Here is a 16,637-nt window from a genome sequence, read left to right as displayed (position 1 = left end):
GCTACTTAAAGGGTGACAAGTACACAGAGTAGGGGATTATAGAATAGAAGAAAGAGGCAGATGAAAATATCATCCTCGATATAAATGACTACCAATGTCGCTTAGGCCAAGAGGGAAGCACTGACCTAGTAGAGACAGGCTGCAAAGGAAGCCAAAGCTCTGGCGATCTCTGCTGCAGACTGAAGGAAATGACAGTTTCTGTGCTATCTGTGATTTCCTAAGGACAGTCCCTGTGCCGTCTGTGATGTCTTGAAATTCTCTAGAAATGGAGGATTTTCATTTCTACCCAGGCACCAGAACCTGTCAGTCCAGGTTGCTGGGACCTTCTGGGTGACAAACCTTAACCTACTGCACCTCAGGCAGCAAAGTTCCATTTCTATCACTTTAAAAATGGTCACATGGGGCCACATGGGACCTTGAGCTCACTTGAGGGTCCTCTTGCTGCTCATCTGCCCCATTCAGATTTGTCTCCTCTTCCCTGTTTACCTCAGGTCTGTTTTCACACATTGACTGAATGTTCTTTGTGGCTGCTTTAACTGATGATACCACTGAAGGGCTCATACTACCAAAGAACTCTTCCCTTTAGTTTGATGTTTTTTTTCTACTGAGCTTCCAGAGAAGTCTGACATTCCTATACCCAGGAGACTCCTGCTGCTTCTCAGCTCTGTCTGTGGTGGCATAGGCAATGGTCTAATAATTGTCAAATTGCAGAAGTTTCTGCATTCTGAATGGAACTGGGACACGCAGCTCATAGGAAACTCATTGGCCCTTTCTTCTGAGATGGGTACTGGGAAGTATGGCCAAACTCACATTCCTGTCATTGAAACCACTTTGTACTCTGAGATCGACGTCAAAAGCTACTCAGTAGCTGGGTAACACTGGTCTAACATGGAAAAACATCAGGGATCCAACCCACTTCCTTGTGGGGTGGGAGTGGGGACTCGGGGAGAGACTGCCTGGGATGCTTTACCCTCTAAACAGGGTTAATTCTCCACAGATCTCTGTTTGGTCACTGTGTATGTTCTTTGATGTGCTTAGCTGAGGAAACAGGGATTCTGAGTCTTCATGGCAATTTGCTTGCTTTTTTTTTTTTTTTTTAGTGACTCCTTCTCTTCCCCTTGGGGAGAAGCTGTGGCACCAGCAACAGTAGGAAGAGCCACAGTAAATAATAGTAACTCCCTTTTTGTTGATGACTGGTTTGTGCAGAATGTGTGCTGTGCATGTTCTTTTTATGTGCACTTTTGAATAGTCTATTGGTGAATCCTGCTGTGGACAAGAAACTTCAAGCTCTCTCCCACATACAATACTGTCCAAAAGGCCAGTTCTCTTTACCACACCAACCTGGGAGTCTTGTCCAGTATGTGTCCTTTCTCACTTGCTTCGATTTAACAATTGGGTTTCAATTCAATTCAACAATGTGGATTTGGTGAACACTTCTCATGTGTCAGGCATTGAGAGTTGTGAATGGGAGACCTGGAGAAGGTAGAACATTGCAACACAGCATAGTTAAGTGCTGCAGAGGGGAGTGTATAAACAGAATGCCATTTCCAAAGGGCAGCTCATTATTTCTGTACCATTTCCAAGAAGATTGTTGTATATTCTTAGTGAAAATGTGCTGTATCTGAGGTCCCTGACTCATGAGATGTAAAAATAGGACCATAAGAAGGGGTGTATGCCCTTTTATTGCTTATTGTCACCTGAGTTTGGTCAGGATTTAGGTGACAATACAGAAATAATGATGTGTTCTTCACTCCAGGTCCTGGGTAAGAGCACCTAACCAATCTGTAGAACTTAAAAGTGCTCTACCTTCTGTCTGGATGGTGTAGAGCTATTTCCAGGACGGGTCTTCTCTCTGTGTGTGTGTCTCTCTCTCTGTGTGTGTCTCTCTCTGTCTCTGTCTTTCTTTTTCTCTCTTCCTAAGTCTTTGCTGCCATCTGCTGTTCACTTGGGAATTGTGTGCTTAAAGAGAAAATTCTGAATTTCTTCCAAAGTAAGCTTAGTGATGCTTTTGGTCTAAGGCTTGAGCTCTATTCCTTCAAGAGGAAGCATGAATCTGGAGAGATGGGATGATAAGTCCCTTGTAAACCAGGAAAACACAGTTTCAGGTTTCTATTCTCCCCAAGACTCTGGGAATTTTTCTGAAGTAAATGCTTGGTAGTTTTAATTCAAGATTGCTGTCCTGTAGGAATCTCTAGTGCTCAAGAGTGCTGTTTGGCATGGGCACAAAGCTCCTGTTCCTGGAGCTAGGTGTAGAACATTGAATGGGAATCCCAGTCCTTCCCCATTTCCACAGAGGCCACATGGCCATTTTTGTCTACAATGTTCATTTTTTCCTGCTCTATCCTTGCCCTTCATTTCCCAGTTTCCTTTTCTCCCAACTCTTTGCCTTTGGTGTCCTAAACTAAATTTTTTTTTTCTTTTTGTTGTTGTTCTTGTCTTTGTTTTTACTTTTGGCTTTGTCATTAACATTTGTGCGTTTTTCTTTTATTGTATCTTGAACATTGTAGTTATGTATGCACATAGGGCATGCTGTGATACTACGTACACTGCAGAATGATTGCTATAAAAGGATTGACTTGTGCTAATCAAATGTCCTTCCTTGGAAATACCCCCTACCTGGCCCGCAGCTCTCTACAGATTCAAGAGTCCTATGTATTTCAAGGCTGTATAGTGTATCCTGCCCCATGTGTTGCCTGGTAACTCTACTATCTCCTCTAGGTCATTGTTTCATCTGGACTTCTCCTTTATTATTCTCTCTGCCACCACCACCTCCTACTTTTACCTTCTCCTTCTTCACACTTCTGATTCTCTTGTCTCTACCTTCTGAGTGTGGAACGAGAGGCTCCTGTGCATATCGCCATGCCTGCTTTATGCAGTGACAGCAGCAAACATGGGACCGTGCGCTTACTCGGCAAGCAGTCTGTCACCCGAGCTCGATGTCCAGCCCTTCTGTAATAATTAACCTTTGTCTAACTGAAACTCTCCGGCCCTGGAGACTGTTGACTGCTACCTCCCAGAAGGCTCAGGTTTTGGCCTTCCCAAGTCTCCCTTTCTTTTGGCTTGTTCTCCTCACTGACTATGCTTTCACAAGGTCCTTTTCTGCGTCTTCTGGGACATCTGCTTCCCAAGAGGCACATTCTCCCTTGGAGATTCTGGCACCATTTTGAGTACTTTCATAGCTTTAACTGTCAGATGGTGTGTGAAGCTGGCTGCTGCCACCTTCCGCAGCCCTGATTGAAACTAAAATCTGTCACCACCACCACCAACAACAACCACCACCAACAACCACCACCACCATCATCATCCATCATTATCATCTCATCATCATCATCATTTATATGTGTGTTTGTGTAGGGAGAGGAAGAGACATATATTGGGGGCTGGGAATTATGTGCCATGGCATGCATGTGGAGGCAAAAGAATAGCTTCTGAGAGTGGTTCTCTCCTTCTACCTTTATGTTGGGTCCAGGCATTGAACTCAGAAGTCCCATGGGACAAGCTTTTTACCTGCTGAGCCATCTTGCCAGTGGGTAATTAGGCTTATTTTTTTAGAATGCTTATCACCAGCGTACCTGAGTGTTTCTAACCCACCTGCTTCAGCCTGGCTGCATTTTTGCCCTTTTCACTTCTCCTCCAGCATTTCTGTTTTTCTTATCTTACCCAATGACACCAGTCACTCCAGGTAGAATCTTGGAAGACCCCTGCCCCCAGGATCCCCTCTAACCATCCATCCATTCATCTACTCTCTATTTAGTGCCTTCTTTCAGACAGTCTCCTCATTAGCCACTGAAGTGAGCTAATGAGAAAACTCAGACAGTCCTTCCCACTCAGCTGTTGTGAGCTGGGGCTAGATAGAAATGATTCAGTTATTGAAATAGGGTCAAACAAAGATGAGTGCTGTGAAGGAAGGGAACACACTCTTATGAAGAGAGTAAGGCAAAGCAAGCGGATCTTGTCTGGGGCCTTGAGGGAGAGAAAGAGAGAGAGAGAGAGAGAGAGAGAGAGAGAGAGAGAGGGAATTCCCTTGAGGAGGTAACACTTAAATGGAGACCAGAAGGATAAGTGGGAGTTTATCAGGCACATAGAGCTTTAGGGACCATGAACTCTTGTGACTGGGCAGAATGCATTTTGGCAAGGCTGAGAGTGAGGGAGAAGTCTTGTGACACTGGATCCAAGCGACAGGTGGAGTCAGGAATAAAAAGGTTTTGTGAACCAGTAGAGGTTGGTCTTATTTATACAACACAGGGCAGGCAGTGAAAGTTTTGAGAAGGGGCATAATGCTGGCTTATTTTACACATTATTTTTTTTCAAGCTCCTTTCTATAATTTACAAACCTTAGTTTAATATCTAAAATACAAAAATCTAATACTAAAAGTGTCCTTTCTTCTCCTGTTCCACCTGAGGTAACAACCACTTTGGGTTTTGGCTTATTCTTCCACTATTTTCTTTCCTACAGTTGACCTTCTGCATCCACGGCCTCTACTCCGTTTGTTTTCTTATTTATGTGTATGCATGTGTGTGTCACAACATGCATGTGGAGGTCAGAGGGCAACTTGCAGGATTTGGTTCTTTCCTTCTGCCACGTAGAGGTGGGGCTGAGGAAGAAACTCAGGTCCCTAGCTTGGCAACAAGGGCCTTTACCCACTGTGCCATCTCACCAGCTTCCTGGGTTCTCTTTCCTTCTACATCCCTGGGTTCAGTCAAACGTTATTTGAAAATATATTTTTGCAAAAATTTTCTGCACAGAACATGTACAGACTTTTCTCATTATTGTTCCTTAAACAATATAGTATAACAATGTTTAGTATAATGTTTATACAGTATCGGGTATTGTAAATTATCTAGGGATGATTTAAATTATGTGGAAGGTTTGTGTATGTTATGTGCAAACAGTGTTCTGTTTTGTATAGTCATCTCTAGCACTGCTTATTTTGGTATCTATGTGGATTCCTGGAACCGAGTCTCTTTAATATCAAGGGATAACTATACAAGGAAATGAAAAAAAAAATCATTCCTTATGACAAACACTTAAAAACAGCATGTCCACTGCTGCTGTTGTTATTGGGGCTGTTGCTGTGTTTTAGCTTAGAGAACTGTTTCAGCTAGGCTTATAGGTATTTTTCCCTTTGTTTTACATTCTATATTCTATAATATTGGTTTACATTTTATACTCTATAATATTGGTGATAGAAGGTAATGTAATAAGAATAACAGTGCTTTCTCTAACACAAGTAATGCCAGGTATTCCTTCAAGAGTTAGTGCATTTGATCCCAACAACACTTTTAGGGGAGGTATCCCTGTTATCTTCCATTTATGAGGAAATAGATGTTTAGTCAAGCCTGTGGGTTGAAGTCCCTTCCCTTTAAATAGTGACATGGGGTTAAAAGAGTAGACCTTAATTTATTTTTTGATGTGCATTTGGGTTGTTTCTACACAGATTTACTAAGACAGTGATATTTCCAGTCTTTTGTATTTTTGCCTATCCGGTAGGTGAAAAAAGAAGCCAAACAAAAACTATATCAGTTCAATTTTATCAAACAAGTAATCAGTTCAATTTTATTTTCGGTTTCTTTTTCTTTGAGAAAAGTGAAGCACTTTAGAAACATGTTTGCTTACCGTCTGCTGGCTTTTCCTTCCTTGCTGGAAATGGAACTCAGGGCAGTACCTTACCACTAAGCCACACTCTTGGACCACCCCCTTCTCTGCACCTCTTTCCCTCCCGTGGTTTTTGTTTGTTTTGGTTTTTTTTTTTTTTTTTTTTTTTTTGGTTTTTCAAGACAGGGTTTCTCTGTGTAGCCTTAGCTGTCCTGGACTCATTTTGTAGACCAGGCTGGCCTCACACTTACAGAAATCTGTCTTACTGCTACCTCCCTGAGTGCTGGGATCATAGGCACATGTTACCACTCCCTGCTTGGAAACTTTTTTTTAAATTAAATTTTTATATTAATTACAGTTTATTCACTTTTTATCCCATCTGTAGCCTCCTCCCTTTTTCCCTTCTAATCCCATCCTACCTCCCTCTTCTCCTCCCATGCCTCTTCCCCAGTCTACGATAGAGGAGGTCCTCCTCCCCTTCCCTCTGACCTTAGCTTATCAGGTCTCATCAGGACTGGCTGCAAAAGTCCTCCTCTGTGGCCTGGAAAGGCTACTCCTCCCTCAGGGTGGGAGTGGAGCCTTCTTATATATATTTAGGATTGAAGTTGATTCCTCCTTCTTTGAACTCTGTGCCTTCTCTGTGCACTCACTTTTCTATTCTGTCAGTCTTCAGATACATTGCGTCCCAATAGATCTTTACATGTGGATATTCAGGGTTAGCAGACATTGTGGTTTTGGTCATGCAGAATTTCTTTGTAATTTTAATTTCTGTCTTTAATTTGGTGGATCCTGGATTTTGAGTTGTGTTAAGAAGTCCTTTCCTTCTCCATGGTGATATATAAACCTGTAGTAATCCTCCCTTATTTATCTGTGGGGTATACAGGCCAAGGCTTCGAGTGGGTGCCTGAAACTTCAGGGAACGCCAAACTTTGTATCCACTGTGTTTTTCCTTTGATAATTTCAAATTTCATTTATAAAATAGGTGTAATAAATAGCTATTACTAAAATAATTATAACAGTTCCTGCTATATAGAACCATTCCTTGGGGTCCATCCCTGGTTGTCACCTTCTTTGGTGATGACAGGTTTCCATTCACCTTAATACTCCATTCGACTAGATTCGACAAATGTGTTCCTGTTTAGAAACTTTCAGTTGTTCCCATTATGTCTAGTGTATACAAAGACCTCACATAACCTGGCCTCTAACTTTTCTCCTACTCTATCTGTTTTAGCCTCTTCCTTGCAGTTTGGTGCTTGATGATACCAGAATCCTTTGTGTTCTCAGAGCCTCCAGTTTGCAGGGCTGCATCTTCTGCTGAGAATGGTCTTCTCCCTGCCAGCCTGTGGCCTGGACAATATTCTCTAAACTTCCCTCAGCAATGGCCTTGTCCAGGAAGTACACACAGAAACTCCACCCCCCACTCCATTGGCTGCTTCCTTCTCTCTGCAATCCTTCTTTGTCCAGGCTGCTGCACAGGTGTCTCTTGTCCCTGTATACTCTGGGCCCCTGAAGGAAAGAAAGTTTTTGTTGTTGATTTGAGAGCGGAGTGAGTGAATGAAGGCTCTGTTTAGACTGTATTAATGCACAGGCACGTACATATAACAGACCAGGTATCTTCTAAGCTGATTTTTTCTTGTCTATGAGCTTCACACTTTCTTTTTACTTTTACTTGTAGAATCTTGATCTCAGTTCATCTCTACCTGTCTACTAGACTTATGGGAATCTAGCACACCTGGGGCCCACAACCTTGAATGAAAAAAAAAAAAACTGAATTAACTCCAAGTGAAATGAAGTGTTTCAGTCAGCCATTGAATAACAAGAAGAAACTACAGTTTCTACAACTACAACTCTCAAGCATATTTTTCTTAATATAAATTACTGATCTTCTCTTATATTACTTTTGCTGCAGATAGCCCAAAAATGTGTTCTATTTGTCTCAACTTTGAAATGTATATTTTCTATTTGAAAATATTTTCATAACTAGATTTTAATATGATTGATTCCTTTTATAAGTCTCCATGTTCTATGCTTAAAAATTTTATTCAAAGCCAGGCATTGTGGTGCATGCCTTTAATCTCAGCACTTGGGAGGCAGAGGCAGATAAACTCTGAGTTTGAGGCCAGCCTGGTCTACAAAGCAAGTCCAGGATGGCCAAAGAACCCTGTCTCGAAAAACAAAGAAAATTCAAGGCTGTGGATGTACCTCAGTTGATATGTGGCTTGACATACATACATACATATATATATATATATATATATATATATATATATATATATATATATATATATATATATATATGTGTGTGTGTGTGTGTGTGTGTGTGTGTGTGTGTGTGTGTGTGTATGTATGCATGTATGTATTCATTGTGAGAGGGAGGAATAGTTATGCTTCTTTAAGTGCCCCAAGGAAAACTGAGGGGTGCTTTCTGGAGTTTATTCTGGCATTTGAAAAGAAACAGGCAAGCTGGCTTCTGCACAGCATAGAATCATTAGATTTGGAACCATGGGTTCAAAAATTGATATTGTCAATTGCTAGGGGGTTCTGGCATAAGGGGTCGTGCTTTGAGGTCTCTGTATCTGTCATTTGCAAGCTAGGGGGTAGGACTAGGACCTACCTTCTTGATTATTCTGAGGATCCGCAGAGCTGATGTACATGACAAATTCATACTCCAGCATCTGGTACGTGAGGTGGTTTCCCCTTACTACAGTTATTATTATTTACCACTAATTCTCTTGTGTCTTATGAATTTACATGTGTGTCTTCTTACTAGACTGTGGGCTCCGGGGGTAGGAGGTGAGGATTATGCCTTGATCAATCCTAAAGCCACAAAAGCCTGCATGGACAGATTGCATGATTAGCAGTGGATTTAGCAGCTTCTGTTCCCTTCTTTGAGATGCTGATTTCTCCCCAGGGCCAGATGCTCCTATCTCCTGACTCTCCTGCTCTGGCTGAGCTTGTTGCTTGGGTGTCTCTGCTTTGCCCACTTTAGAGGCTGGTTGCCTGTGGACAGGCAATGCAAACTGGGAGTGCCACGGGCACTTCAAAAGAATATGGTCAGCACGTAACTTCTCACTTTTAGACCCCTTCTTCTAACTTGTTCTCCTTCCTCATCCTCCTTCATTTCCCTTTCAGTTCAGTGCACTCTATTGCAGTCTTCTCTACTGACCAGTTCAGAAGTTCTGGCTTCAAACTCCTTTAAAAGAATGGATACCTTCTGGCCCTTCCTCTCCAGCTCTGCCCTCTAGCGTAGTGTATTTGTTTCCTTACATGTATCTCTGCCTCTCCCATATCCTTTCTGCCATCCACCATGTCTGTTTGTCATATCATCATAATGAGCTGTCTAAATCAGCAGCTCAGATCAGATTTTGTCCACTGTTTGTAACTCAACTCTCACCTCGGATATTTTACATGCCTATTTCTTCATGTGACATTAAAGATCACTTAAAGTCTGACCTTGCATAGCTTGATCTTGTTTCCCATCACTCGAACTCTGACCCCACTACCTAGTCCTTATGAAATAATCAGTCTGTTGTTCTCCAACCTATTATACACACACGCACACTCACACACACTGTAACCTGGTGGACTCCAGGCCCTCCTTTATAAATTAGTTTAAGGGGGCTGACTTTTTTTTTTCTGGACGTGTCTTTTATTTAGGCAGTTGGAGAGCATATTTTCCTTTTTATGCCTTTTTCTTTGCACTTTTAATATGTGCCTTGAAGATAACAATTTTGCCACAGTGAGCAGATGTTTATCTGTGTTTCACCACCAGGTGGCAGCAGTCACACATTTTTAATTTCTAACTATGACAAGTTTGGATACTTGTTTTAAATCATTAAATAAATAATAAACATTAAGATCATATTTATTTTTATAATTGAAATGTTGTGGGAGCAAGGGTGACAGTGAAGTCCACAAGACTTCTAGGATTTGGGTCTACGTGACAGGGTAAGATAGAGTGTTTCTAAAAGAGAGAAGATACAGAAGGCAGGAGCATATTTTAAAAAGTGACTTTTTTCCCCTGAGTGCTGTAGCAAAAATACCATGTACTAAATAGCTTATGAACATCCGAAATTATGGTTCCATTCTGGAGGCAGGGAAGCAAAAGGTCCAGGCACCAGCAATCTGTTGAGGGCCCTTTTCTTTATGAGTGCCTCTGTTGGTCTACATACACGCATGTGCCACAGATGAACAGGTCCTCTTCAACCTATTTTATAAGGAAGCTGTTCCCATTTAATGCCCCAGGTTTTAGTCGTATCACATTGTCAGTGAGGTTTCAACAGAGACTTAGGGGACACATATTTGGTCTGTAGCAGAAAGGAAATGGTTGGAGTTTGAGTGCTTCTAACCTATTCTGTACAGACTGAGCTGTACAGAACACAGTAGGACAGAAAGTTCCAGAAGTGTTTGGGGAATTCTGGGAAGGGTTTGACTTCAGTGTCATTGGTATAAAAGTAGTGATAGAAGTTTTATAATGGATGAGTTCAGCCAGGGGAGCTATGTAGCTGAGGAGGAGAAGGAACCCAGGGGGTAAAAAACTCTTTTGCTAAAACAACCTTCAGAAGGTGGACAGAGGGGAAAAAAACAAGGCAGTCAGTAGATTGTAGGAATGGTTGGAGTACCAGAAGGACAGTTGAGTTTTCCTGAAGCTAAAACAGTAGAAGTTTCAGCTGAATGGCAGTAACCAAACCACATGGAACGAAAGAAGTACAGCATGACCCAACCTGTGGAGAAGACAGGAAATAACAAGTGTCAGCATGAGGGTCTGTGGACATCACAGAGCCAATGGAAGAAGTTTTCCTCTTCTGCACTTCCATTTTCCTCTTCTGTTCTTCTTTCCTCCCTTCCCTCCATGGTCTCTTCTCCCCAGGATAAGGGCAGTGGTGTGAGAAAACTTTGAAAGTATTAAAGTGAAGCAGGATTCAGTGAAATACGACGTTATGGCATGTGCTAAGAATGAAGGGGTTTGGGATTGCATTGGAAATAATGATAGGATAGGATGAGCAAAATGCAAGAGGAGTCTAGGTTCTTTAAGCACGTGCATGCATGCATATTTGTGTTCTCATGGGTACATGTATGTGAGTGGGTGCATGTATACAGTACATGTGTGTAAGTCAGAGTTCAACCACCACTGTTGTTCTTTAGGCACCATCCACTTTGTTTTTTGAGAATAGGTTCCTCATTGGTCTGACACTTACCATACAGAAACCTATACATTCACACTCAAAGAAATCATATAAAAACGCAAAATTAGAAACCAGACAAAGCATCGAGAGACAAAACAACAAACAACCAAACAACCAAACAAAAACTCTGTAGAAACACCACTGAGTTCATTTTGTGTTGGCCATCAACTGTTGAGCATGGGTCCTGTCCCTTAGTGTGATTTGTGTTCCCGGTGAGACTCCATTGGAGAGAATTAATTTTTCCTTTGCAAGCACCTATCAATTGGAGATAGCTTCTGTGTTACAAGTGGGGGATTGTGCCTGTTTACCCTCTCAGTGCTGAGACGTCATCTGACCCAGACTTGTGTAGGTGCTATGCACTCTGCCACAATGTCCATCAGTTCATATGTACATCAGTCCTGTTGTGTCTGGAAGGTCTGGTTTCCTTGGTGTCTTCCATCACCACTGGCTTTTACAATCTTTCTGCCTCCTCTTCTGCAGGGTTCCCTGATCCCCTTAAGGAGAAGATGTATTTGATGGAAACATCTCACTTAGAACTGAGTGTCCCAAAGTCTCTCACTCTCTGCACGCTGTCTAGCTGAAGCTCTCTCCATTTGTTCCTGTCTACTGCAGAAGGAAGCTTCCTTGGATGATGGCTGAGCAAGGCACTGATCTCTGAGTATAGCAGAATGTCATTAGGAGTCATTTTATTGCTTTTTAATTTTAGCAGAACAGCAAACACCTGAGTTTTACATTTTTGTTTCAGCTGTTATATCTGTAGACATGCCAACCACTACCTACCAGTGACTCCTGAGCAGTTGAAATGTTGCGAGTAGGATTGAGGAGTTGAATTCATAACTTGGTTTAAAGTTTAATTTGTGGCAGCATATGGCCAGGTGTCACTGCATTTGACAACCTCATGCTAGAAGATGGGAGAGCAACACAAGAGTGTTCTGAGTCAGAAATTTGTGCATTTTTCTGGTTTCCCTCTGAACCATTCAGCAGCCTGAGTGGAGGAGAAGAGCATCTGGCTTAGAGGGCCTTTTTAAGTAGTACTGATTCTGTTGAATATCAGAGACATGAGGGATGTTCGGGACTGGCAATCTTGCCACCACCTTTCAGCATTGGACAGGTCATCCAAGGAATGACAGTGGAGTGGAACACTGGGTAGCATCTATTCATGTAGCTAACAGATTCCTGCTGTTTACATAGAGAAAAAACGGTGGATCCAGCTAAAGTAGGTCCTGCCTTATTCCCCACCCTGTCAGTAACACTGAGTAGTAGAAAGGACAGACAGGTCTGTCTGTCCAGAGACAGGCTGTACTGATGTGTGCATGATAAAAGCATATTCTGTTCACTATTGAAGTTAGATGACCTGTTTACAAATTCTGCTTTTATAGCTTGGTAGCCATGACTGGCCATGTTCCCTAACTTCTCTGTACTCCAGTTTCTTTGCAAAATAGGAATAATAGTTCTTTGCAAAATAAGAGTAATAGTGGTCCTTCCTTATAGGGGTCTAATGAACATTACATGGCATCATATGTATGGAGTGTTTGCAGTAGTGCCTGTTGCATAGGTATGGATGGGTAAGTTGTTCAGTATTATGGAGATGACATCTGCTTATCACTGTGTCAATTAGATAGGGTATAAGCAGTTTCTTCAGCTCCCACCTGTAGCATGGGATACCTTGCAGTTACCTACTGTAAGGATTATAAGAGTACAAGGAGAAGGATGAAAAGTCCCTTCTGCCCACCAGATCAAATTAAAGGGCTGGTGCCAGAGTTTAAGGTCAAAAGAGTCCAAGCTGAGCTGGGCAGAAAGGAGACCAAGAGTGGAACAAGTAGGTATCCCCCCCCCCCGTCTCTTTGTCTCTCTCCCTCTCTTTCTCTCTCTGTCTCCCTCCCTCCCCCCTCTCTCTGTCTCTCTGTCTCTCTCCAAGGTTGTGGTCAGATAATCCTTGCCAAGGTGAGGCCCATACAAGTTATAGTGGATGGTTGTGAGTCACAATATTCAGTAGACCTGTAGAGGTTCAAGATGCCACAAGGTGAGGATAGCAGAAGAGGCACCCACATGGATGTTGGCATCCCCCTGAATGCTGTTGAGAAAGAGGGTAATGCGAAAAGGGAGACTGCCAGTCAAGTGATGTTACTCTTGAGTGAAGATGGTGGTGACCCTGAGGAGGTCATTGGTGACAGTGAGACTTGAAAGAGTGGGATCTTGAAAGGATAAAAAAAAAATAGAGTAAGTATTTAGTAACACAGAGGGCCACAGGCATCAGTTTCCCTCTGTCCAGAGGCTGACAGTAGGAATGAAAGGGTTGGAAGGAGCTAGGCCCTGCTGAGAACTGCTTCCTAGGGAGACAGAATCAGTCTCCTTAATGTGAATGGGACTTTGAAGAAAGGTATCAGATTCAGGATTAGTTGCTGGTGGCCTGTTTTTTTTTTTTTTTTTTGTTTTTTGTTTCTTTTTTCTTTTCTTTTCCTGATGTACTTAATGGATGGTTGGGAGGAAAGCAAGCCACAGGGTTGGTGGCTAGAGTATCTGCATACTTTTAACACAGGTTTGGTCCTTGTCTACTAGGCTGGTGACCAACTCCGTAGCCCTCCTCATTTAGCTCTCTTTCTTCATCCTGCAGTATTGAGCAGTTGAGTCTTTTGGGTAGTTGTTAGAGCTTTTATTTAGGCACAGGTTCTTAGCCCATGTCCATCCACAGGATTTAAGGATTCTCAGGCTTTAAAGGGGGTGGGAGTAGGGACTTGCAAGCACCAAGTGACCAACCTTTAATGACATCTGTGACACCTGTTGTCCCTGGCCAACATAGTGTGCTCCCTACCACACAATAATAGCTGCAGCCACCTGCAAATACTGCCAATGCTCATCAGCACTTTGAAATTAGGGTGCTTGTCATATTTGCTGCTAAACCTTAGAGCATGCATTTATAAAGTAACATACCTGAATCACAAACCATTATAGTTATTTTGGTGATTCTTTTAACTATGACACCTTTTGTAATTCTTTACACTTTATGTTTGGGGGAGGACTTCAATATCTCCATGTTGTTGTTCCCTCCTCTGCTTGGTCTCTAGGCTGCAGGAGCGCCCTCTTGCTTGCACCAGAGGGCGCTCTAACTTTAGAATTGGCAAACAAGGTCTTACTAGTGAGGAAGAGGTTGTTTTGAAGTATTAACAATTCTGCAGCCCTTTGGGGGGACCATTCTAGAGGCTGGAGTTTAAGAACCCTGGTGTTAGGAAAAGCTACTTTTCCAGTTGGTTTTCAACTTTGTCAGCAGCATGAGAAATGAGGCACAGCACCTATGCTACTTGGTTTCCAGGAACTCCCTGAACCAAAGCTCTTTGTTTGCCTAGGAGCTTCAACACTGATGGAAAGATCATTAGCTTCAGGGTCTACGTTGGGTCTCCTTCTTTGCACCCATCCTGACTGGCAAAGGCTCTGGGAAAGTTCTTAGCATTTAGGTTTCCTGACTCTGTTTCTCTGGACAAGGCTAGAGGAAAGGCTAAGAGACACAGACAATGCAAGAAGGCTCCTGAGGTGGTGGAGGTGGTGGTGGTGGGGGGTGGTGGAGCTGAGCGGAGGAATTTAAAGTGCTCCGGCCTTAAATAATAGGGCAGGTAGGGGAGGCTATAGAAGCCATTGAATTTTCCCTGCTAAGAAGGATGTCACTGCGTCTCCCTGGGAACAAAAGCTTAAGTCGCGTGTTTTCTATCTTAATTTTATTACCGTCCAGAAAACACTGCTGTTCCCACCTGGCTATATTGTTTGTTCCTTTACTGGTGGCTTTCCCCAGGCGTCTTGGTACAACCTCAGGTTCCAGGGTTCTCCTTACATTAGTGGACTTCCTGTGTTGTCACAAAACCTGAGTTTTGCATCACCCTGAGGTGCTTATTATTTCAGTAGGAATTACAGGCTCCACAGCTGCCTCCAGGGTTCAAGTCCCAGGAAACAGTGTCAGCTGAATCCTATTATACACTGATAACAATGCAGGTTCTTAGATTCCAGATTGGAGGCCGTTCCTCAGACCTACTGAATGAAAACCTGCTGTTTTCATCAGTCATCCAGGGAGTTCTATGTTATGGGAGACTGAGTCTCTGCCCTCAGAATGGTTGATACAGAATGAACATTAACCCTTATTGCCTCAAATGATCCAGTAGTCGGCTTCCCCTTGCTCACAGCTCATCAAGGACTCACTTTGTACACAGCACCCAACATGCCTGTATAGCTGTATGTTATGTTTAAATAGCACTTCTGTTCGGAGTGTCTCCATGCTGTTAGATTTTCCATCCGTGCTAGATGAGGGGGAGGGGTCCAGAAGTTTCCTGCTAAAGCGTCCCTCAGGTTTTGAGAGGTTGTGGCATGCAACTTGGAAAGAGTGGAAGTTTGGAGCTGACTCTTCAGACTCTAGAACTTCTGTACCGACTCAGAACTCTTCCTTAAGTACTGACTGTGATACTGAGATGAAGATGGGCTTCTAAGATGCCTTAGCCACAGGCCCAGCATGCAGTCAGCCCCCACTGCACACACTGAGGGAAAAAGCTTAGCCCATGAGGGCTCTCTAGTTTTTTGGGGTAGGTGTTGAACACATGCACCTCCTTTGTAATTCTCCCTCCCCACACACCTTTGTAATAAATCATACTAAGTATAGCCCTCCTTTGGACTCACTAGGGGCCTAGGTGAAAGGAAATCTGGCACGAGCCTGCATTCAATGGCTAAGAATATCGAATCTTGTATCCATAGTCATCGTGGAGTTGTATAGGAAGATAGCTTCTGGGTAATTAAAACTGCATTCTTCAATTTGTGTTGGTCACCATGACAAAATACCTGAGGAAGAAACAGCTTAGAAAGTGTGAAGATGAATGTATTCAAATAATGAAAAAATAATTTTAAACCTCAACCAGGTCATGTTATTTACTAAATTAAGATAACATCTGCCATCTATGCTTTTAAAAAATTATTATTATTTATTACAATTTATTCATTTTGTATCCTGGCTGTGGCTCCCTCCCTCGTCTACCTCCCAATCCTACCTTCCTTCCCTCTTCCCTGCCTATGCCTCTTCCCCTAGTCAGCTGATAGGGGAAGACCTCCTCCCCTTCCATCTGACCCTAGCCTATCAGGTCTCATCAGGACTAGCTGCATCATCTTCCTCTGTGGCCTGGCAAGGCTGCACCCTCCCCTCAGGGGGAGGTGATCAGAGAGCCTGCCACTGAGTTCATGCCAGAGATAGTCCTTTTTGAAATAGTTCCTGGGTAATTAGGATATTAGGGGAATCAGAAGATCCAAATGATGCATCACCAAGTTTTTTGTATATCATATTCCACATGATACATCTCTATTATACCAATTAATGTGAAAATTTGGGGAACAATTGTTCCACCACTTAAAAAGGCTACAAATTTTAAATGAAAATATTTGTTTTTGTCTGCATATCTTTTTAAGATAAAATTTTAAATGAAAAAAAGGTGGGAAGTTTGACTCAGAGTTTTTGAGTTTTTGATCCATGGTTAATTGGTTCTGCTGTATATAGGCCTATGGATAAAGCAGGTCATCATGGTAGAGAGGGCATACATAGTGGGGGCAGAAATGCTCTCACCCTGTGATGACAGGAAGCAGAGAGACAAAGAAAAGGGCCAGAAAAAAAGATAGATCTTTTCAGGGCATCCCTTCGGTGAGCCACTTCCCTGCATTAAGTCCACTTGATTATGAATCTTTCAGTGGATTAATGTATAGATTTAGGTTAACAGTATCAAGGTATAGTCATGACGCTGGCTCCACCCACACCTTTGGGGGAATACCAAATATTCAAAAAATGATAAAACCTTACAAAGGCGTTAATGGAGCTGTCTCATCTGTAGGACACA

The 16,637-nt window shown here is 42.6% G+C and overlaps 1 protein-coding gene across 3 annotated transcripts in view; it reads left to right on the top strand.

Moving 5' to 3' along the window:
* The window catches only part of Tmem164 (transmembrane protein 164), a 161,810-nt gene that overhangs the window by 126,806 nt on the left and 18,367 nt on the right, over window positions 1–16,637 (top strand). The gene's annotated exons all lie outside the window — the stretch shown is intronic.

The sequence above is a fragment of the Psammomys obesus genome, unplaced genomic scaffold (assembly GCF_907164565.1).
Source record: "Psammomys obesus unplaced genomic scaffold, mPsaObe1.curated_primary_1811, whole genome shotgun sequence".
Lineage (NCBI taxonomy): Eukaryota > Metazoa > Chordata > Mammalia > Rodentia > Muridae > Psammomys > Psammomys obesus.
The sequence above is the reverse complement of the archived record's forward strand: the minus strand, read 5'-3'. Positions and strand labels throughout refer to the sequence as shown.